Raw genomic sequence first — 24,128 nt, 5'->3', positions numbered from 1 at the left:
TCTCTCTCTCTCTCGCTTTATCTTTTTCTGTTTCTGTTGCTCTCTCCTTGGCTGATTGATAATTTTTGTGGGCATCGATTGTGTTTAAACTCAATCATTTTGGGGGCATCGATTGTGTTACTATAAGTTTTGTTTAGCTTAGAACTACAATGATTTTAATCTAACATTTCGTTAGCAGCGGCGATCAACAGAAGGGTGTTTTCATTTCCCATTCTATTTTGTTTCTATCTCTGATTTTATTGGAGAGATACTGCTCAAATTTCAACATTAAGGGTGTTAGGTTAATTTCTTTTTTCCTTTTTTCCATTTCTGATGAGTACAATAGAATACAGACATTCATAAGTATTCTGCCAACATCTCAATGAAATGGTACCTATATATCCATCTTAGTTGATAAAACATAGGTTTTACAGCTAGAGTTTGAAGTTCAAACCTGTGTACCAAACAGGAATAATCACTACACAGATTCAGGATAACCAAAGATTTTTCCAACAAGAAACATGTAATAGACTTAAGGTAACCAACCGATTTTTCAGCTAGATTAGGTAGTTCAAAAGAATGTCTCTCAAAAGATTGGCATCCATATTCGATACATGCACCATTTGATTTACGCAACCAAGCACGTCCTTAGAAATTCCCAAAAGCCCCAAAGTTCTGTAAAAATTCTATATATTCTGCTACAATCACAAAATTTCGCATAAATTATGAAAAAAATCCTAGAAAATCCTAAAAAACAAATACCCCCAAAACCCCTAAACCCTAGAAAGCCCAAAATTTTTGTAGAAGTGCTTGGAGAATCCCAAGAAGTTCTGAGACTCCAAAGAAATCCAAAAAATACCTAAAATCCACTAAAATCCTAGAAATCATATTCCTCCATGAAAAAGAGAAGAAGGCCAAACTCTTACGTTTGAGTCGGGGAATTCGTCAGAAGTTCGCATGCGAAGCAAAGGAACGTTCCCCTTTTTCAAGGTTCAAACTCAAGTCAGCTCTCCAATTTCAGTAGGCATAATTTAGAATTCAATAATCCCATATTCTAGAATTGAATAGTATAAATACCTATCTTTTATACTTTCGCAAAGCATGCTAATGTAATCAGTCAAATACAGTTATACATTTGGGTTTAAGGATGTGTTAAATTTAGGGGACAATATTCGAAATTTGAACATTTGGTAGAAAGACCAAATTTTCCTGGAATGGTGGGTTCTTAACATCTTCCCACCTCTATAACTTGACATGAGCACGTACCTATGGTAAAGTCCATATATGAAATCGAATTTGAGCTCGATATCCTGACAAAAATTGGGCTCCCTAATAGGGTTCTAGGGCCTTTATCCTAGATGGCAACTCTAAATAATCATGTTGTCTTTTTTCCCCTCTGTCTTCAAGAAGAAGAGCCACAATAGGCGAGAGGTAAGAGAAGGAAAGGTGATCAATATCCCGTGGAGGGAACCAACCCTATAGCTTTGAACTATGGGAGGTCTGGTTGCTATTCTTATAATGGTATACACATATAACACAATATATGTGTATGCACCAAGTGGCCAAGTATACTGGATAGGGCACACTTACTCTGCAATTATCCATAGAACTATTATGTCCACAATATATGCAAGCATCCACAAGACTAGATATACATGATTTGGTAGTATGCCTACTGCATAGGGTAATACCTTAACCATGATTACATATTATACCCAATACTCTACTGTATCTTGACTACTACAATAATTCAAGTGATACAACACTTTTTCAACCTAGCTGCAACTCAAGCAAAGGCTACAACCCTAGGTTTTCATAGCTACAACTGTGAGGGTGTTGCAACACTCAACTGGAACATCCCTAATATAAATAATGATGGGCTTATAGAATACTTCGAATCAAAATCTATCAAAATATCAACAGTATAGGAAAAAAAACCCCAATTATAGTAGGTTTCTTATACAAGAATTTTACACTAGTATTTAGCATACAATGTAACACATCACACAAATAATGTGTTGACTAATGTAGATTACCTCACTGAAGCAATCTTGCTTCTAACTAGTTTTCCCAAAATGTGAAGATCAACAATGGTATACTCTCTATATCTATGTTGTCTTTTGAACTTCAAACATTCCTTCACCACCCAAAACTTTTCATTGTGTGAGCTGGAGTCTCTTTTACTTAGGAAAATCCACCATTTGCAGCTTCAGTGGTCCCCATTTGTCATCCTCAAAGTGTGCTTGCATATAGGTCTTCTTCTCCACCTCTTTTTCTTTCACTATTTCCTTGGGGACATTCTTCACTAAGAATGGAGTATTCCCACAAGCATAAACCCTTCAATCAAGCTTCAACTATTCCTAAGAGGTGGTTGAGTAGAGTCATAGCATCTCCATCATTCCCCTAAGAATTCTAAGGATTTTTCTACAAAAAATTAGGCTTGGAAGGACAACCCACCTCTAGCTCAAGCTTCCAACATGTATAGCTGTGATACCTCGTATCAAAATTCAGCTGCATGCCTTAGGTGGTTGGTCATAGTAGGCACCAAGGGCAACTAGTTTGCCTACTTGGCCAGTGAAGGTGTACACAATCAATTGGCAATCGAAACCATACAACATTATAAACATCTAGGAAAACTTATTCTTGTGGAACTACTGCAGTTCTGCTATGGGTCATATGGCGTGTAGACAAAAAGAAACAAAAATAAACAACATACATGTGGATTGAATAAAATCAGTAAAATCCTACCCTAGGTTACAATTTGTCCTGAAAAAGAGGGTTTCAACTGTGAAATTGAAAAGTTTGCTATAGAACACTTATCTGAAAGGTTGTAAGGCGATGGATTGGCTAGGGAATCACCGGAGTAGGTTGCTCTGGGATTGGAATGGAAAGCCAGTGCAGAACTCTCACAAATTTGCAAGTTTGGAACAAAGAAAAGAGCTCTAAGATTGGGTTTCAAAACCCAAAATTTTGATCCATTGGCCAGCCGATTGGGGTACCTGACCCGACGATGATGATCTATCATTGGGGGTTCTTCTACCAAAAACCCTGCTAGACTGTGCCCAGGCCTTTGGTCTACTGTTTGGCCAATGTGGACTTGGCCGTAAGTGTTCATAATGTACAGAGAGTTATATTTGTGTGCGGAGGGGATATCTAATCACAAATTGACCCGTGTTCGTATTGTCACCATGGTATCAATTCTGAGATGTATAGAAAGTGTGAAGATCTTCGCATATAAATTGTAAACCTCGAATCAAAATGGATGTTGTACTTGGTAAGTGTGTGGGCTATCGCAATGGAATACTACTTGTTTGCCTTTGCGTTAAGGGTATATGAGTCATTGTCATAGAACATAACTATGTCTTATAGTGAACTCAGACACAAAAATCTCACTCATCAGTGATAAATCGTAGAATGAATTAAATTAAAAAAAAATTAAAAGGGAGAGTGGTTTTGGAAACGGCATACCGTAATGCCGAACTGTCATTGAATAGTCGACCAACACGGGTAAGTGGGTATATGCGTGGCAATAGTCGAGTAATAAAATGCTATTGCATATTTGACCCAGGTGATGCAACAATTGTTATTGAGTTGTAGCATGGGCAAAGAGAAGAATATCATCAATAATAATAACAACAAGAGTGATATTCAACATGAATTTGGCTGTAAGTACCGAAAAAGCAAATGAAGTAGTAGGAGTGTTTTCTCTCTTAGGAAGTGAGAGTGGTAATATATAAAATTGATACCTAAAATGATGTGCCACTTGAAGGATCAGAGACTGACTAATAGCAACGTCGGACGTAATGGCAGTGTTAAGTAGTGCATTCTAGTGGGATGTGCATGTTGGGTAATATAACACCCAAAGCTATCTAGGTAGGACATAGCTGCTCATCTTGTCCAATGATTCAAATCTTGAGATGAGAGTGGTGTCAGTTATATCTAGGCTACATTATATCTAGATGACACTGTCGGTGTGTAACATGTCTAATGATGCTGACTAAAAAAGGAACGGAAGGCCAATCTACGACATTGATATCAAAAGTGGGATATTTGATTTCAAATCAGGATCTCACATGGCACAACAGTTGTGAACTTCGGATCCTCGATGAAGTTAGAGAATTCAATTTTGGGGATAAAATTTTTGTAGGGATGGGGGAATGTGATACCCCGTATCAAAATTCAGCTACATGCCTCGGGTGCTTGGTCATAGCAGGCATTGATACTTTGGCCAGTGAAGGTGTACACAGTGGGCATAGTTACCTCAATTGCCTGTGTACTTGAGCCAAACAGTGAAGAAAATTAGTTGAGGGTAATGTTCTAAGGGTCATACACATGTTCTGACCTGAGGGCCCATGGTTGGGATTGCCTGGAGGATGGATTTACTATCACCAGCAGGTCACCTACCTGACCGTCGGTAGCCGGTGCCACCTATTGGTGGTGCTATCTACAACCAAATTGCAGTATTGTTCTATGGGTCCCACAACTCTATGATCATGTCTCGACCATTCTCGTAGGTTGATAGAGCATCAAATCTTGGTTATGTAGCACCCAACATGCAAAAGATCAGGTGGGCCCACATGTCAGTATTGAGAATTAATACAATTCTCAAATTTTGAACCTAAAAACCAAGCAGACCCTATTGAGATGATATCAACTACTATAAATAGATTCTATCTTCCCATTTGTTTATTTCAGCCTTTCACAAACTAAAATCACTGGGGAGATGAGAGGAGAAAAGAGAAAGAAGAAGAAGAAGAAGAAGAAGAAGAAGAAGAAGAAGAAGAAGAAGAAGAAGGAAAAGGAGAAGGAGGGCTGGTGTGGGGCTGCTTGGCCTGCTGTGCTACCCTATTGTTCTTACTTCCTGCTGTTCTCGTGCTACTATAGCCGAAGTGGTGGTGCTGCTGTAGAGCAGATGGTGGTGTATGAAAGCTAAGGAGTACAAGGTTGTTGTCCAAGCTTGGAGCAAGCAAGCTAAGGAGTGCATGAACTGTTGTCCAAGCTGAATTCCTACTGCAATTGCTGTGCTACTGTTGTACCTACTACCTATTGCTGCACTGCTGTTGTATACACAAGGAGAGTAAGAAACTTGCCCTAATCCAGGAAAAATGCTTAGATATCATACATGCATATTAATTACACACACACACACACACACACACACACACACACACACACATATATATATATATACAGTTTCAAAATCCCGTCATACTAATATGGTTTCAACTTTAAAAAAAAAAAAAACCCTACTTTTATATTGTCATAATATTGATTTTATTGAAATACCCTTGGTAATGCGATAGCACTACCATAATTATCTCAGGGCACCCCCAGTAATGGTGCTGTTAGTATATTTTAAATCCATCCTGGTAATGTTGAAGCATTGCAGAATCATTTCAGAACTACCCTGTTTATTCGAAAGATATGTTCATATGAAAGGGATGGAACCAAGGCATAATGTTTCCTGACTACCTACATTCCCTCGCTAGGGACCAAATTAATCTAATATAGTTCTGTATATAAAGCGATGACATGTGGAGGAGGAGGGAAAACATGGTAAGCAGGTATATGGATGCACCTAAATTTTGAAACTTATTTTTTAAAATGGTTTTAGCAGTGCTTCCACATTACCGAGAATCATTTATGAAAGCTCTGATTACTCTTTGCGATTATCTGCTTTCAGAACTATCTCCGTATAACTGGGCTAATTTTGAAATGATTGTGGTAAGTTTTTTACATTACTAGAGATGGGTTTGATATATCCTGGCAGTTCTTCTGAATTACCAAGAATCATTTGGGAAAGTTCTGACTTATCTTTATGATTGTCCGCTTTTGGAAATACCTTCGCATAGTGGGGTAATACTAAAATCATTTTTGTATTGCTTCGAAAACCAAAGATGGGTCTAATATATTATGACAGTGCTTCTGCATTACCAAGAGTCATTTTGAAAATTTTTGGCCACTCTTTGTGATTGTCAGCTTCCAGTAGCACTTCGCATAATCAGGGGTAATTCTGGTATATTTATAGAGGGATTGTTTGAATGAAACCTTTATAGGTGTATTTTGAACTTCACTTTTTTTTTTTTTAATTCGCCTTTGTCTTATTCTCAAAAGTTATTTAAAATATGAGTATAAAAGAGTTTTAAAATATAATTTGAAAGCGACATCATTATCCCATTGTCAAAAGGTGTCATTGTAATGCATAATGTTCGAGAATCTATATTAAATGACACTATTACCCTCATTAGAAAAAAAATGATGTATCAATATTGAAAGATAAAAAATAATGTTTCAAATTATTTGACACATTGAAGCTTGTGTGTGTGCGTGTTTGTGTGTGTGTGTGTGTGTGTGTGTGTGTGTGTGTGTGGGTGTTGGGGGGGGGGGAGGAGGGTTCTCAGAACCTAAAGACATTCCCACACCTACACACATTCTATTTTTTTATTCACTTATTTAAGAAAAAAAAAAAAAAAACAAATGAGAATTGCTGTAATTGGCATAAGGTACGCCCTAGGTTTCAAAGATCCTTTATATGATCATATAGAAGTAGGTCATTAAAGAAAAGGTTATAAACGAATTTTACTTCTCTGCTTTTGACTTTTCAGAGTTTTAGCAGAAATGTGGGGTTCATCATAAATTATGGAGTGTCATGGACGATGGAAATCTTATATTTACCCAATCATGTGACAGTTTGAGTTGTCTACAAATATGTAGTCTACGTGGCTAGAGAGAGAGCACACAAGTTGTCATTGTTATATATTGTTTTGGTTTTAATGTTTATTTTCCCTTATATAATTTACATTATCTGAAATCTTTGCATCCCGTACCTTTACAACAACAAAACAACATATCTTAGCCTTATCCCAACTAAACGGGGTTGGCTATATGGATCTGCGTGATTAAAAAAAAAAAAAAGGTTTCGGACATCCCACTCACGAACAGTCAGCAACTCGGATCTAAGCCCTCCAGGTAGCTTTGTTAGATACCATACTCGGGTGAAGACTTAACTTTTGCATGTCTCTTCTTACTACCTCCTTAATGGTCATTTTTAGCCTGCCCCTAGTCCTTTTTACTCCATCCATTTGCATCTGGTCACTCCTCCGTACTGGTGCATCCAAAGGCCTCATTTGGATATGTCCATACCATCATAACCGACATTCTCTGAGCCTATTCTGAATTGGAGTAATTCCAAAATCAGTTCTAACTTTGTCATTTCTTACTCTATCACTCAGGGTTTTGCCACACATCCATCTCAACATCCTCATCTCAGTCACACTCAGCTTATCTATGTTACGCTTCTTGATTGCCCAACATTTTGCACCATATATCATAGCCGGTCTTATGACTATCATGTAGATTTTTTCCTTAAACTTTGGAGGGATACGTCGATTATATAACACTCCAGACACCCCTCTCTATTTCATTTATCCTATTTTAATTCTGTGTATAACATCATCATCAATCTGACCTTCTTTGTTTAAGGTAGAGCCCAAGTATCTAAAACAATCGCTTTGTGGGATCTCTCTCCCCTTAATTTTCACTCTCTCGCTATCACTCCCCAAATGACTAAAGTTGCATCTCATATATTTCGTCTTCGTTTTCCTTATCTTAAGACCTTGTGATTCCAAAGTAGATCTCCATAATTCTAACTTATCATTGATCTCTGCCCCTATTTTACCGACAGAACAATATCATCTGCAAAAAGAATACAACACGGGATCTCTCCTTGAATATTCCTGGTTAAATCATCCATGATAAGTGTAAACAAGTAGGGGCTCAATATGGATCCTTAATGTAACCCGCAAGTAATAGGGAATTCAACACCTTGGCCTCCCACAAATTTCACACTAGTCACCATATCACCATACATGTCTTTAATTATATCTACATATTTACTTGACATCCCTTTCTTCTATAAAATCTACCATTTTAAATCTCTGGGGACCCTGTCGTAGGCCTTTTCTAGGTCAATGAATACTATATGGAGATCCCTCTTATAGATTCTGTATTTTTTCATAAGCTTCCTAAGTAGGTAGATCGCTTCTATAGTGGATATCCCAGGCAAGAAACAAAATTGGTTCTCAGAGATATCGGTTTCCCTTCTTATACGAACTTCTATTATCTTCTCCCATAGTTTCATAGTATGGCTCGTGAGTTTAATGCCTCTATAGTTGTTGCAACTCTGTATATCGCTTTTATTCTTGTAGATTGGGATAATAACACATTTTCTCCACTCATCAGGCATCTTTTTCGTGTTCATGATCTTGTTAAAAACCTGGTTAACCAAACAACCCCACATGCGCCCAAACTCTTCCACACTTCGATTGGGACCTCATCCGAGCCTGGAGTCTTCCGTACTTTCATTTTCCTTAGGGCTTCTTTAACCTCGTGTACTCTTATTTTATGTACATACCTATGATTCCTGTTGTCGAGTGGGATATTCTAACCAATCCTATTAGGGTCGTCTCTATTAAGTAGGTTACAAAATTACTCATCCCATCTCCTCTTTATGTCTTCATCCTTCACAAGCACTCTACCTTTCTCATTCTTAATACATCAAACATGATTGAGATCTCTGTTCTTCCTTTCCCAAATTTTAGCTATCTTATAGATAGCATGTTCTCCTTTCTTGGTACGTAAGTTATTGTAGAAATCCTCGTATTTTCTCGCTCTAAATTTCCCCACAATCTTTCTTGCTTCGTTTCTAGTGGCCTTATATCTCTCTTTGTCTTTAACTTCTCTAGTCTTTTGCCAAATCTTAAAATTATCTTATATCGTCATTACCGGGGGAGGGTGACAAAATTGGGTGTCTATAGCCACCTCAGCCTAACCCTCCTATAGCCTATCCCTAGCAGAAGCTCTATCCGATTGCCACTTTAGCCTAGTCCTCTTATAGCCTATCCCTAGCGGAAGCTTTGTTTGAGTGCCACTTTAGCCTAGCCCTCCTAGAGCCTATACCTAGTAGAAGCTTTGTCCGAGTGCCACCTCAGCCTAGCCCTCCTATAGCCTATCCCTAGCGAAAGCTCTATCCAATTGCCACCTCAGCCTAGCCTCTCGTGGCCTATCCCCAGCGGAAGCTCTATCAGAGTGCCACCTTAGCCTAACCTTCCCATAGCCTATCCCCAACAGAAGCTCTACCGGAGTTCCACCTCAGCCAAAATTCAAAAGTAACTGTTCCTAGCCCAAACTCTATTCGAATATCAGCATAGTCATCATCTCTCGAGAAAGAAAGTTAGAGGTTAAGACCATCTTCCCCTTAGTCAGGAGAATCTACAAGAAAGTTTATACCAGCATCAACCAGGGGGTCCACCCCCTTTTGACCCGAAACAGGGGTCAAGCTCAGGTATAACTTCTCAACAGAATTAGCATAATGTAGACTTTATATAGACCTTGTTTTTGTATACATAGTCATTTAAATTCAGTCAATGTAAATATGTGTGATAACTTAACCATGCATGTGAAATAGGAATAATTATGAAAAATGTTTGTTCTTGAACATCTAGTAGAAAGACCGGTTGAACTGGGCAGATTGGGTGCCTAACACCTTTCCAATTCTGTAACCTGATACTTACCCTAAATCTCTGGACCATACCAAATTTCGGGGCCTTTTTCTCAGGAATTGGGCCTACCGCTAGGTCCTAAGCCCATAACCTTAGGTGGTGACTCCAAACCCTTTTGCATGATCCTAATCCTCATATTTGACCATCATCAAATCCCCGTCTCAAAGGACAAACTTTACACTCTTACGAAATAGGCCTCCACGTATCTCTGAGCGACGATGTTAGCACCGTCTTTAAGTACTCGGCCATTCTTTGTTCCTTAGCTTCATAGTCCCTATTCACCTGTTGCACCACGAGCTGTGAGTCACTGTGCACTACTAACTCTTGTACCATCAAGGCCCGCGCCAGATTTATTTCGGCTATTAGGGTTTCGTACTCAACTTCATTGTTGGAGTCATTGAAGTCGAACCGTATTGCATACTCAATTTTGAATCCTTTGGGGCTAACAAGTATGATCCCAGCACTGCTTCCCTCGCTATTGGATGCACCATCCACATGTAATGTCCAAGTCCTTTATGCCCGAGACTTAACAGACTCCTGGGGTTCATCTGTTAGCGTTGTCTCGACTATGAAGTCTGCTAGAGCCTGTGCTTTTATTACGGTTCTCAGCTTGTACTAGATGTCGAATTCTTCCAATTCTATGGCCCAGTTTACTAAGTGGCCGAACATATCCGGCCTCTGTAGTATCTTCTTCAGAGGTTGTTCTATGAACACACACACCGTATGCGACTGGGAATAGGGCCTCAGCTTTCTTGCCGCTATCACCAGGGCGTATATTACTTTCTCCACCTTTCTGTATCTCGTTACTGCATCCAAAAGGGTTCGGCTGACATAATATATTGGTCACTGTTGTCTTCCTTCTTCCTTTATCAGTACCGCGCTCACTGCCACCATCGATACAACTAGGTATAACTGCAAGGTATCCCCCGTAATTGGCTTTTTCAGTAGCGGGGGCGTCGCTAGGTACTCTTTCAATAGTTCGAAGGACTTTTAGCACTCTTCTGTCCACTCAAACTTATTCGACCATTTCAAGGTTTTAAAGAAAGGAAGGCACTTATTAGCTGACCGAGACATGAACCATCCTAGGGCGATGACTCTACTTGTAATGTAACCTGTGATTTCACGCAACAATGTGTTGGTGTCCCTTTCACAATCCCACTTCTCATGCTTCACTACATTATCCGTAAAAGACCTTACTGACTCACCTTTCAATTTCCACCACCTAATCTTAGGGCACACGTGGTTCTACCACTTTGGTCTCTCGAATACCAAAGTTTAAAGTCGTCCAACATCTTAGCTTTCATCTCTTTCCATCTAGTCTCTTGGATACATGCAATGTTAATCCTTCTCCTCCTCATGACATCTATTAACTCCAAAATCTTGCCTGTCAGCGAACCAATGTTTCAGGAAGCACATCGAATCCTCTTTTTATGGCCACCATTCCTAACACCCTCCTAAACATGTTGCAATGTAGATTGATGCATCCCGTACCTTTAATATTTTAAAACACTATATGTTTGCCAAGTAACAACATTATTGTCAATTTTCGTTGTTATGGAGCTACAAAAGGGATAGTTGATGGTATTTAATTCCATAAACATTAATTAAACAAGGTATTTTCTAAAGGTAGTCATTGTTATCAAACCACAAAAGGGTTAGTTGAAGGCATTTAAAAAATCGAATGGGGCATATTCTAAGGGTTGGACAATGTATGAAAATATCATATGGGGGAAAAAAAATTAAAAGGACAAAGTTTCTTTTGACCGCATGGTGTTTTTTTTTTTTTTGCTAAAGGATGATTTTATTGAAAAATGGAAAAAATTACATCAAAAAGAGAAATACATGGACAAGGCAGACACCGCTAGAACAACTCACAAACTCCACCTTCGGCATGGCCAAACACATGGTGGGTTTCACTACACGATCCAAGAGTCTAAAAACTACGTCCGCCTCCCCTCCACCACTTCCCATATGGCCTTGATTGTCTAACGTGATTGGATTCTCTTTCATTGTGGATGCAAGAAAATTTGGTACAAAATTAAATATTAAATTTTTTTTAGATAGGTAATAGGAGTGAAAGTTTGGCCCTAACAATCCGAACCCATCCTAACCCGCCCTGAACCCAAACAGGGTTTGGGCCAAGTTTTTAGACTTGAAAAACCACATTCCTGGGTTATGGTTGCGTTGGGCTTGGGTTGAGGCCTCAACTTAGCCTAAAATTTAACCCTAAACTTTTATATTATAATTTAATTTTCCTAGTGTTATTTCATTTTTCTATAATTTTTTGAAGTATAGGATATGAATGACAAAAACAGGTCAAGCAAGGTTAATCCAACCATTGCAGAAGCCAAGATCAACCTAATTCAGCCCGACCCAACCTGATCCAATCTGGCCCCTGACAGGGTCAATTAGGATCGAGTTGGATTAGTATGAACTCGATAGGATTGGGCCTGAACATCAACCTAGCAGGGTTAAATTGGACCTGAATTAAATTTTGAGAATTAATTTATTAAAATGAAGCAAAATAAAAAACAAGAAAATTCCAAAGACCAACCAAACCAGGCCTTGTATACAAACCCCAAGAGATCCAGAAGAACAAAATCAAGTAAACACCATCAGGATAAGGACAGCTCCGAAGATGACAGCACAATCTACTCACTTAGTCTTCCTAATAGCATGAATCCTCCACCTCATAGATGTTATTAACATTTTTGGCCACATGGTGACGATCGCTTGCCACATATCAATTAGATGGAGAGATATAGACCCGCACCGTCTCCTTAGTCAAATTTCAATTCGAAACAAACATGAAGAAAATGGCTAAAAGGTGATTCAAAGTTTCATGATCTCTGTGACCCATTCATGAGGAGAACCATCAGAAGATCTGTGGGACATCAAATATTGCAGGAATCCACCAAAAGGTTTCCAACAGTGTTTTAGAGTAGATAGTACAGTATTCTGGTAGAATTTCAGAGTTTCCAATGGAAAACATGCGGAACCCAGGGGCCCACAAAGAACGGTTGATCTCAATTCCCAAATGAATTTTGGTGAGAATGAAGGCTGTTTATAATCCATATGAAGGATGAAGGGGGTTGATTTCAAAATGTGTCAACTTCAGTTTCAACATCTGACATGACCTGTGTCCTGTGATGCCCTACCCAATCCCCACCACAGAGAAATGAGTGGCAGCGGTTTAGGTAAGAGTCGGTCCCAAAAGAACCCTGGCAGGTGACCCATTTTGAAAAGAACCCTTTCTCTTCCAATTTACTGAATTATGATTAATGCTTCAATGTGGACTGTAGAGAGTCAGTCCACGGACGGTGGTCATCATCAATCCTTAATCAGCTAGCTCTCCGTCCAACAGACATTTTGAAGGTAAAAAAACCTCAACTAATACTCCTCAGTAGAAGTCTACAAGCAATGGTCGCAATGCTGATGGGCCCTTTGTCCCTTGATTCGAAATTGAATTTATGTCAGTATCTACATTCTTTAATCCCACTATTTTTATTTATTTATTTATTTTTTAGAAAAAATGAATTCTGTGGGGAAAGTGGACCCTGCCCCAAACACAATAGGAAGGACGGGGAGGGGGTAAAATGACCGCCCTACCTCCCTGAAAAGCTAAAATGTCACCAATTTTGATGTATCCATCCATGCTCCCATTGGTCCCCGCACTAATGTAAGGGGCCATTCTTCCCCATAGGAAACACCTCCCATTTTTCTATGTTTTCTCCTTTTATGACCGTGTCATTAGCCATAATCTACAAGTATTTAATATCTGAGTTTTACAGACTTAATGCCTTTGTTAGAGTTGGACAAAAGAAAAAAGAAAAAAAAATGAAGACAAAAAAAAAAAAAACAAAATAATAATAATAAAAAAAATAAAAAGAAGAGAAAATACTTTATGAGGGAACCAGCCTTTATATTTTATGTTTATGATTGTTTACAGGTTGCCAATAAGAAAATCTTTTTTTAATTTATTTTTATGTTTAGACTCTTTTTCACCATACATTGTCGCTTACACAAAGGTCATTACTTTTTTTTAATGGTGAAATAGGCCAAGGCCTTTTAACTTGTGCTAGTATGGTTTGATGCCAGGATAACAAACCAAAATGAAATTTCATTCTACTTTACCTGGTTTTAAACATGTGATTTAGTAATGATGATTTTTAAATGTAATTTTTTTACTTTATTTTTCAAATCCAACGGATTTAAATATGGAATAGGTTGAACTTAGTTAATAATCATATGGGATAATGATACAAAAGTTTCTATTTACCTCAATGAAACGAAATCTTAGGTAATAACTAAATCAGATTTAGTTATTGTTCGCAAGGGACCTTCGCCTCAGGATATGTGTGATGCTGAGTTCGAATCTTCTCACCTCTATGAGGCCACTTACATGGGGGTGTTTAGTGCTCTTTACTACTTTAAGTGAAAGTTGAATAATTCTTATTCAACCTTGGTATGATCCAGTCCATGCAGTTATGGGATTAGTATGGACCCACGGATCTAAATACCTATCGTTTAAAAAAAAAAAAAAATCTTATTTAAACCAAAGCTAACAACATAGCACAATAAATACCATTGTTTGAGGAATTGGATCGAATTGAATTTACTGTAAAATTAATACCGATTTTAATCAATTATAATTATTAACTTATACCATATCCATGGGATCATTTCGAAAGAAATTGATATCAGCCTTGATAAATCCTACTCGCAATCCCCAATCTGTCTTCTCAAACCTTGAGAGGCAAACTATTTTTTGCCATGTTTAATTAAGATCCGCATGTGGAGACAGTGAGCACACATCCCCACCTTCCATTCCAGCATTGACATTAGTGTATCAATACTATGGGGATGTGTCCGCACTCGTACCCACGTGGAGACCTGAGCCAAAACTCGCATGGACACCCCTTTGAATTGGGCGCTTGTCAGATTGGTAAATCTAACTCAATTATATTATCAAATTTAATAACGGCATACCATTCAGGATAAAAATCCTCTATTGTTCTGATCTTCTGTTGTTCCATGTTTTGCTAGGTGCAGCGAGCGACACGTGGATGGTGCATCATCAACGGTCAGGATTAAGAGGGTTGGTTGAGGTTGCCAAAACCGGTTTACAACTGTGGATGACTCGAACCGGTTCACCCAAAGGTTTAGAATAAGTTTTGAAATTTGAATTTCAAAACATGTAAAAGTTGGAACTCCCTCGTTGATGTGCATCTCTCTCTCTCAACCGCATCTCTCTCTCTCAACCCTCTCGCTGCATCTCTCTTGCTCACAAGTGAAAACTACCATTGGTTGAAGCTCACGAATGAATCTCCCCCTTAGTCTCTCTGTCCGACGCTCTCATTGGGTTTGAACCAGTGTGCAGCTCTGGGAGGAGAAAACCCTAGGTAGCAAGGTTCCTCTTCACGAAGCTCGCGTGTTTGCTCTGCGAAGGTTTCGTACTACTCACGAAGCTCGCTCATTGCAAGCTTGAAAGATTCTCTCCCTTCTCACAAAGTAGGAGTGGGTTTCTCTGCGAACGAAGGTCGCGGTCTGCTCAGGTATGTTGAAGAATCGTTGTTGTTTCCTAACTTTATAGATAACATGTACCTATTCCGTTGTTCTTTCTATTAGATTTATGGTTGATGTTAGTTTTTATTTGATCATGGATTTCTATCCTTGAGTTTTACATTTTCAACTTTTTTTTTGTGGCAGAAATTTCATTCGCAGAGTTTTCAACCCTGTAAAGTGTGATGCTCCCTTAGTTTTTATTTGATCATGGATTTCTATCCTTGAGTTTTACATTTTCAACTTTTTTTTTTTTGGCAGAAATTTCATTCGCAGAGTTTTCAAGAGGTAAAATGTGATGCTCCCTTAGTTTTTATTTGATCATGGATTTCTATCCTTGAGTTTTACATTTTCAACTTTTTTTTTTTGGCAGAAATTTCATTCGCAGAGTTTTCAACCCTGTAAAGTGTGATGCTCCCTTAGTTTTTATTTGATCATGGATTTCTATCCTTGAGTTTTACATTTTTAACTTTTTTTTTTTTGGCAGAAATTTCATTCGCAGAGTTTTCAAGAGGTAAAATGTGATGCTCCCTTAGTTTTGGTGGAATAAGTGGTTGATTTGTGCTGTTCTCGCATCACCATTTAGTATTTCCTATTTTGTTTTTAAATGACAAACATTTGTCTTCAAGGATCATCCTTAGATTGAGCTACTGGTGCTAATTTAGATGATGTATATGTTCTTAAATCTCATTTTACTTCTGTTATTTTCTTGTTTGTTTTGCGTTCTCGTCGAAGTAAGCTCATTTTCTTGCTTAGGGTGTATAATCCAAATTTTAAACCATCCCACTAGATCATTAACCTCTTTGAAACAAAAAATTACCTCCGTTATCATAGAGTGAAGCTCCAAAAATAAGGGGACAGAGCTCTGTATATCATCTTATGTTTACAAACAGTAAAATATACATATATCATCTTATAAAACATTTTCATTATGTATTGGTCAAACTCAGATAAACAAACTATATCTCTAAAAATATGTTTGGGTGAACCATTACAAGTTAAGTTTTTCAGTTACTTTCTTTTCTAACTAATGTAACCTTCATTCTTCTTCTTTGACTGGCTATAAGATCCATATTCTAAGAACTATGGTCTATTACATCCAATAATGTAGTAGTATCTAAGGTATCATTGTTTTTATTTGTTTTGTCTAGTATGGAGAATGCTTGTTTGAATGATGCGAGGGAACCTCAGGTTGGTATGTTATTCAATTCAGAACAGGAAGCATATGATTTTTACAACAGTTACGGACGGGCAATGGGGTTTAGTATTAGGAGACACACTGTGAATAAAAGCAAGAAAGACAGAGAGACTATTACGTCAAGGCGGTTTGTTTGTTCAAAAGCTGGGTCTCGGCAACCAGACAAGCGAGACAAGAATGTTACTAACCCCCGAGCTGAGACAAGAACAAATTGCAAAGCAGAGATGGCCATATGTTTGGGTGGGGATGGAAAATATATGTGTCGTGAATTTGTGGAGGAACATAATCATGATCTCCATACTGATTCAACAGTTCATATGATGCGTTCACAGAGGCATATGTCAGACATACATATGTATGAAATTGATTTGGTTGATGACTCGGGCATTAGACCTAGATTCACAATTGAGTTGATGGGTAGGCAGGCTGGTGGGATCGAGAACTTGAGTTGTACGACCCAAGATGTTAGGAACTACCTCCGTACTAAAAGAATGAGTTCCTTATCATATGGTGAAGCAGGTAGTTTGTTGGATTACTTTGTTACTCAAACTAGGAACAATCCATCTTTCACATACTCAGTTCAGCTGGATAGTGAAGAACAAATAACTAATATATTTTTGGCTGATCCAAAGATGATCATTGATTATGCACACTTTGGAGATGTAGTCAGCTTCGACACTACATTTCGCACCAACAGACAGTGTAGGCCGCTTGGGGTGTTTGCTGGATTTAATCACCATAGAGGATGCACTGTATTCGGGGCCACACTTTTATATGATGAGACAGTGGAATCTTTCAAGTGGTTGTTTGAGGTATTTGCTGAGGCACATGGTGGAAAGAAGCCTATAACTATCTTCACGGACCAAGATGCTGCTATGACTATAGCATTAACAGACATGTGGCCTCAGACGTGGCATGGGTTGTGTACATGGCACTTAATGCAGAATGGCATTAAGCATTTGGGTAATATGATGAAAGATGGCTCCGGGTTTCTTAAAGATATAAAGAAATGCATATACCAATATGATGAGGAAGAACAATTCGACAGAGCATGGTCTAGATTGCTTAGTGAAAATGGTGTTATGGATAATGCATGGTTGAGACGCATGTATACACTTAGAAATAAATGGGCGAAGTGCTACATGAAAAACACATTCACATTAGGTATTCGAAGTACACAACTCAGTGAGAGTTTAAATAGTGATTTGAAGGATTATTTGAAGTCAACTTTGGATGTTGTGCAATTTTTTAAGCACTTTGAGAGAGTTCTTAATCAGAAGCGTGGCAATGAATTAAAATCTGAATTTGAATCAACAAACAAGTTGCCACGACTTGCAAATTCAATGTCAATTGTCCAGAAACAAGCTGGATCAGTTTACACTCCTACCATTTATGCGTTATTTCAAGAGGAATATAATTGGATGACTGTTTGTTGCATCAGAGACCGAACTGATAGATTTCCCTTCATTGATTTTCGAGTTGGGATTGTTGATGTAGAAGGCGAATATCAAGTATGTTGTAACCTGCTTGCTGGAATTATAGTTTGCGCGTGCAGGAAATTCAAAACAGATGGTATTCTTTGTTGCCATTGTTTGAAAGTTTTAGATGTGCTCGACATAAAGCGTATTCCTGATTCCTACATTTTGAAGAGATGGACACGGGGAGCAAGAACTATGGTAGTTAATGACAATAGGGGGAAGGAAATTGAAGAGGATGTCAACCTGGACCGTACACAGCGGTATAGGCGTATTTGTCATGAATTTGTTGAAATAGCATCAGAAGCTGCTAACACATTTGAGGGTTACGAATTGATGAAAGATGCTGCTAATGAATTAAGATTGAAGGTTGGTAATATTAGAATCAACCCAGCCGATTGCCCTGATATGCCAATATTGCCTGATTTCTCAACTGACGTGTATGATGGGATACGTTTCAAACATAAAGAGAAAAGTAAAGGTGGAAGAAGGCTAAAGAGTTGGGTCGAAAAGCAAGGCAAAAAAAAAAAGAGTGGAGGGCCAAGTAATAATCAACAACTACAAGAATAGCAACCAACTCCTGCCTCATACAATATGCAACTGTTTGATAACATTTATCCCGGTTACATGTCACTTAGGGTAAATACTTTTAGTTAGTTATGTTGTTTGCTGCATTTTTCATTTTCTTATATGAATCTGGATTGCCCTAATTTCCAATGTTCCCTGCAGGAGTCTATTTCCCATATGTCATCTCAAGCATCTGCAGTTCATCAATCACAAGCATCTGCAGTTCATCAATCACTAGATGAAGATTGTATTTAGATTCATTTAATGAGGAACATTATTTATTTGCTATTAAATACATTCAGTTGATGAGGAACATTATTTATTTGCTATTAGATACATTCAGTCAATGAGGAACTAACATTTTTTTTTCTTTTTTATGATTGCCAATACATCGAGGATATTAAGCATATTTTTATTGATGGATTAGTCTATAATGTACTAACCATTTTTTTTGTAGGTAAGGAGTCTTTAGCTCAAAATGGTAGAGCATCTGGGCTAATGCCCAGGTTATGGTGGTTCGAATCCACCAAGACTTTGGGCAATCTAGGTTTGCTGTTATTTTTTTGGGTTGTGAATGAGTTCAGATTTGATGGAGTCTGTGCATGGTGAGAAGAGGTATTGATATGAATAATGTTTTACTGCTCAATATGTCTGTATCTTTCATAGAAGATTGAAACTATCGTCAGAAAAGAAATAGAATAATAGAAGTAGCACAGCATATTGATGATTAACTAAAGAGTCTATTCTACTGAAATGTTCTGAAATCTAGTTAAACTGCTAAAACAAAGATCTAACAACCATCAAATGATTGTCAATGGTTTGTTTTATTTCTAAACATCTAAATAGAAAATTTGTAGAAGGTTGTAGCTATAAAGCAAGGGGACTTGCTGGGTTCCCCACACGATTTGAGTGAATGAAAATTGAATGTTTGCTTTGTGCAATGTTGAGATGTGAAGGGCAGTGAGGTGAGATAGCCATCTATCCCCTATCTTCTCTCTCTTCTCTGCTCAATACCCAATTTGTCCCTGTTTGAGCCTCGTTTCTGATCATTGAGACTGACTAAGAGCTATTTTTGATCTGCTGTTCATTAACTATATCTTCTACAAGTGATCTCAAGCTGCTACTGCCAACATAGATCATTGAAAGGAGGTTTTTCCACACCTGCAGCATCCAATTTTGGGGGTTTTCTCCAAAACCCTACTGCAGGTCGATCAACCCATCTAGTGGACCATTAAGGCTGATGTTTGGAGGATCAGATCAGCATGCCAAGACCCCCCATTCGGCAGGGAATTGGCCTAATTTGAGGTCTGGTTTATGAGATCCTGAAAATCTCCCATTCTTTGACCTAATTCAAGAATTGTCACAACTTCAGATTCAGCCGTCACTGTAGGAAAATATTTTGAGGTCTGATTCCCATCATTGATCCCTCCACTCAATGGTAATACCTCCCCATTCCCTTGAGTGTTGGTGTGCTTATTGATATCAGTTTATTTTTCTGAAATTTAAGCCCTATACTTGGCTTGCAATAGGAGTTATTCGTTGCTGCCTAATGTAGTATTTTTCTGGGCCTTGGGGTTATTTCCTAGATGTGTAGGGTACTGTTGAGGTTCAAGGGACTGTTATACTTACTGTTTTCTTGCTTCTGAGTTATATACATATACTGTTACAAGTCTGAAGTCAGTAGTTATTGTGGTGTTATCTGTGATCCTATCCAGGTTTTGGGTAGCTTTTACCTAGCCTTACATTAAACTGTTATGAAACATGAAATTCATGGTGGACAAGTGCCCTTCTACTGTAAGCTCATGAGAACTGTTCCACAACATGCCTGCATGCAAGTGCAAAGTGGTGCAGATAAATCATGTGTTGAAAATTTGTAAGATGAGTGGTCCTTTTCCCTTCTATGGAGAAAACAAGCCTTATGGCTCCTAGTTTAAACCATGGAGATGTATTTCTTGGTTTAGGAGTCTCTATTTTAGATACATGTGCTAGGTCTGTTGCATGTGTAATTGTCATAGTAAACAGAGACTCTGCGGTTGGGATTGTAAGCCTTTAAAACAAAGTAGAATGAAGCATTGATGTGGTTATATTTCATGTCATAACCATGAACTGAATATCAGCCTGTGAAGACCATGGTCTGTGTTTCTTGTTAATGAACAAAGTAATTACATTGACTATAGAGAATTGGATATTGGTGTTCTGTTTTAATGGAGGGCAGGTTGCTGAGATGCTTGTGAAGAAGGGTGCACCAGAACCAAAGCCTTCTGTTTCTTCACCTTCTTTTCTCGGGTAAGTTCCTCCTCATCCATTAAACTTCCTCTTCTTCCCCTTCCCCAATTCTCTATAGTCTGCCCTGTGTTTGTTGGGTCTAGTTTTTGAGGTAAACTGGGATTGGAAGGACAACAATCAAAAAATTAATTTTTCTATTTAATATATTAAAAAATGAACCAAGTTGCTCTGTCTCTGAGCTGATTTTTATTTTCTTTCTTCTCCTTCTGGCATAAAAGGGGTTACTGTTACTTCCAAAAGCATTTCTGTTACATGCTGCAATCATCCATGTAACTTGTCATTATCTTCTTTAGTCAGAACTGGTCTGGCCTGGGGATTTACCTTATTTTGAATGAGCTGTTACATGTCAATGTGTCATCTTCAGAAAAGGTTTGAGTGGAGGAATTCTACTCATCCTTCTCCTTGAAGGAAGCACCATTTTTTTTTTCTATTAATACTGCACTCTTTCTATATTTTCTGTGTTTTGACCTTGAAAATTACATGGGCTCAAGTAAAGAACACTAGAACCAAAAATGAATCTCTCTCTCTACCTAATCTATTAACTCCATAAATATTATGGTTGCAATTTTTAAACTTGGCTTTCTTACTGTGTTCATGTTGCAGACTGATGAAAAATCAGAAAACCCAGCTTGGGATGCAATGGGATACCATTTAGAGACTGATGAGAATTCACACACAATCCATAGGGAAAGACCTATTGAGAAAGGAATAGTAGAAACTATGTATGAAACTGATTCAACCCTTATTACATCTCTAAAAAAAAAGGGCTTCAAAGTCACAGAAGATCCTCAACAGAACCTCTACAATGTTGAATGTGATGTTGTCATTGTTGGTTCTGGTTGTGGTGGTGGAGTTGCAGCTGGAGTTGCAGCTGGAGTTCTTGCAAGTGCAGGCCAAAAGGTAATTGTCCTTGAGAAAGGCAACTAATTTGTACCTGAAGACTATTCCTCTCTGTCTGCCTCAATCAAAACTCCCAGTTCTGTGCATAAGGAATGGGTTGTGGATCACAAGCTTCCTCTATATGGGAGTTCAGACTGTCTCTCTGCCATGGATACTGTATTTAGCAGGCTTGGTGTCACAGAGAATTGTACAAAGGAAGGACTCCAGAATCAAATTCTCCATAGGGGGTGCAAGAATCTTGGTCTGAAAGTTGAATCAGTTGCTCGGAATTCCTCGGATGAACATTACTGTGGGTCTTGCAATTACGGATGTAAAACAGGAGACAAAAAAGGGGCTCAAGCCTTCAGAAGGCAGTTGGTCTTTAATAACATTGCCAGAATACAATACTACTAATGATGTGGTAATGAACTTAGTACCATTCTTTTATAATGAGACAGATTGAGAAAATTTGTTTCCATGTCTGAAGGGTTGTTCCATTCAATGAACCTCAGATCATTGTTTGCACTAGTGTTCTGAAATTCAGTGGAGTTGCATAGGACTGTATGAAAGTAGGATTCAAGTGGGTAGGCCACATTGGTGAAGTACATGAGTAGTTTCATTGGGAGGTTGTCCCACCCATGTACACAGTAATCCATGAAGGCTATGCATATTGAGGGAGAATTTGAAATGAAAAAAGGCTAATGCATAACAAGACTACCTGGTCCAGAAAAACATTCAGATACAATTAATTGTGAATGAGTTATCATCTTTAGAGACAATCAACAAATTCAAGGTGCTTATGGGAAGGCTTTTCATTAACAAACAAAAGTTAATAATCATCCGAAAAGGAAAAAAAAATTATGAAATCTTACATAAAGTCTTGATCTTGTATTTACTCCATACATAATAGGAAACACCACTTTAGTACTATTTACAAAGCCGTTACATAAAAGACATAGCACGAGAGAATTAACACCCAAATACATAGGAAGATGGTTAAACCATAATAATGGTTGAGCAACGACTGGTCCACTAGTACTTGTTTCCGCACTTGTGGACTATAGGAGGGTTGACGAATAGCTGAGATGGCCTGTGTGTTCCTATTAACACTTTCTGTTGAATAACATGTTCCTGTGTCTCCAGTCTCAGTATAATTCCTCGATACTGGGTCCAACCATATAAAACATCCCGGATGTTTTCCGCCTACCGGACATCTGTAAAATCTTCGTCCAGGATTCCGCGCCGTTTGAGAAGTTCGGATGACCATCACCTCTCCACAGCTACACATCCGTTGTTGTGCATCCATTTCTCTGTAAAATGCAATATCCATAAGAAAATAATCGAAATGAATAGATTTCAAAGTTTCCATCATTTAATTTCATCCTCTATCTTGATATTGCTATGATAAAAATAAGAAAGGTTCCATCCTGAGTTTGTATATCTGTACTATATTTGTCTGGGCAAATGATAAGCAGTGTATGGCTTCATTCTTTTAGATATTTTGTTTTTTTTTGTCCCTTCCTGTTTTTAGACAATACAATACAGACCTAACAGATGGTCTATCAAATAAGTTCAAACCTATTCAAGATCCCAAAACATAACACAACATTGCTGTCTGGTGCTGTACTTTGATTCTTGCTTTCAGGGGGAAAAAACAAAACTTTGGAAATTTGGTTTGTCATTAAATTTTCCATTCAATCAGACAAACTTGGGTGTATTTTATGGGGCTTACATTCAGAGTCAAATTTCTGTTCCTGAAATTCAATTTCATGCTGAGGCTAAGTATATCTATCAAAATCTGAAAGAATTTCTCTAAACCATTGAGTTTGGACTGTTCAAGTCTATATAACCTGTCTGATTGATCTCAGCTAAACTTAAAAGGAGAGAAGAACTGAAAAATCCACTCCTGTAAGAAATGACCCAGGAAATATGCTGACAGTGGCCTGCGGTAGCAAAAATATACTAACAGCAGCATATCTGCAACTCAACTCTGTTCCATTCTTTGATTAAAAAGCTGTTACATGTCCCAACATGGGATATATACAGACTTGATTCCCATGCTCATCATAGTAGAGGTAAGAAGACAAGAAATAGAAACTAACCTGATGTTGCTTACCTCCTCTGGCTAGGATCCCAATTCCCAAAGTAGGGATTGTCACTGAACTAACAACTGGACTCTCTAGCATAATTATGGAAAACTGGGGCCCTAGAACATAGAATTCATAATTTCTCCCTTTCACTAGGAATCATTGTTGACAGTGTGACATCTCTTTGTTGAATCATTTCAATGTAGTCCTTGCCAAATAGAGTGCCATGGTTTACCTTGGCAATGAATATGAAGATCCATTACAATGCTTATGTGGAGTGATATAGAGAGTGAATAAGAAAATATCTAGGGTTTAAAAAAGAGTGAAGAGAGAAGAGAAGAGGAAAGTAAGTTCTAGGTTTCATACCTCAGGGTGATCGAACCAGTGTGCGCGAGAACCAGCAGGGGGCTTCGTTGATGTTCGAAATCTCTCTCTAATTCGAGGCAACTGAGAGAGAGCGATATCAATGCGTAGGAGAGAGAACAGAGATTGAAGAAGTCATTAAGGGAAGCAGGGCTTCGTTGATGTTCGAACA

The 24,128-nt window shown here is 38.2% G+C and overlaps 1 long non-coding RNA gene across 1 annotated transcript; it reads right to left on the bottom strand.

Annotated features, from left to right (window-relative positions):
- Nucleotides 1-22,293: 22,293 nt before the first annotated feature.
- LOC122080778 lies at nucleotides 22,294-23,926 on the bottom strand. The gene is made up of 2 exons (XR_006140910.1): nucleotides 23,609-23,926; nucleotides 22,294-22,816 (listed from the first exon to the last, which is right to left on the bottom strand). It is a non-coding gene; the product is annotated as an uncharacterized LOC122080778 (long non-coding RNA).
- Nucleotides 23,927-24,128: the final 202 nt, after the last annotated feature.

Source organism: Macadamia integrifolia, chromosome 6, assembly GCF_013358625.1.
Source record: "Macadamia integrifolia cultivar HAES 741 chromosome 6, SCU_Mint_v3, whole genome shotgun sequence".
NCBI classification, from domain to species: domain Eukaryota; kingdom Viridiplantae; phylum Streptophyta; class Magnoliopsida; order Proteales; family Proteaceae; genus Macadamia; species Macadamia integrifolia.
The sequence above is the reverse complement of the archived record's forward strand: the minus strand, read 5'-3'. Positions and strand labels throughout refer to the sequence as shown.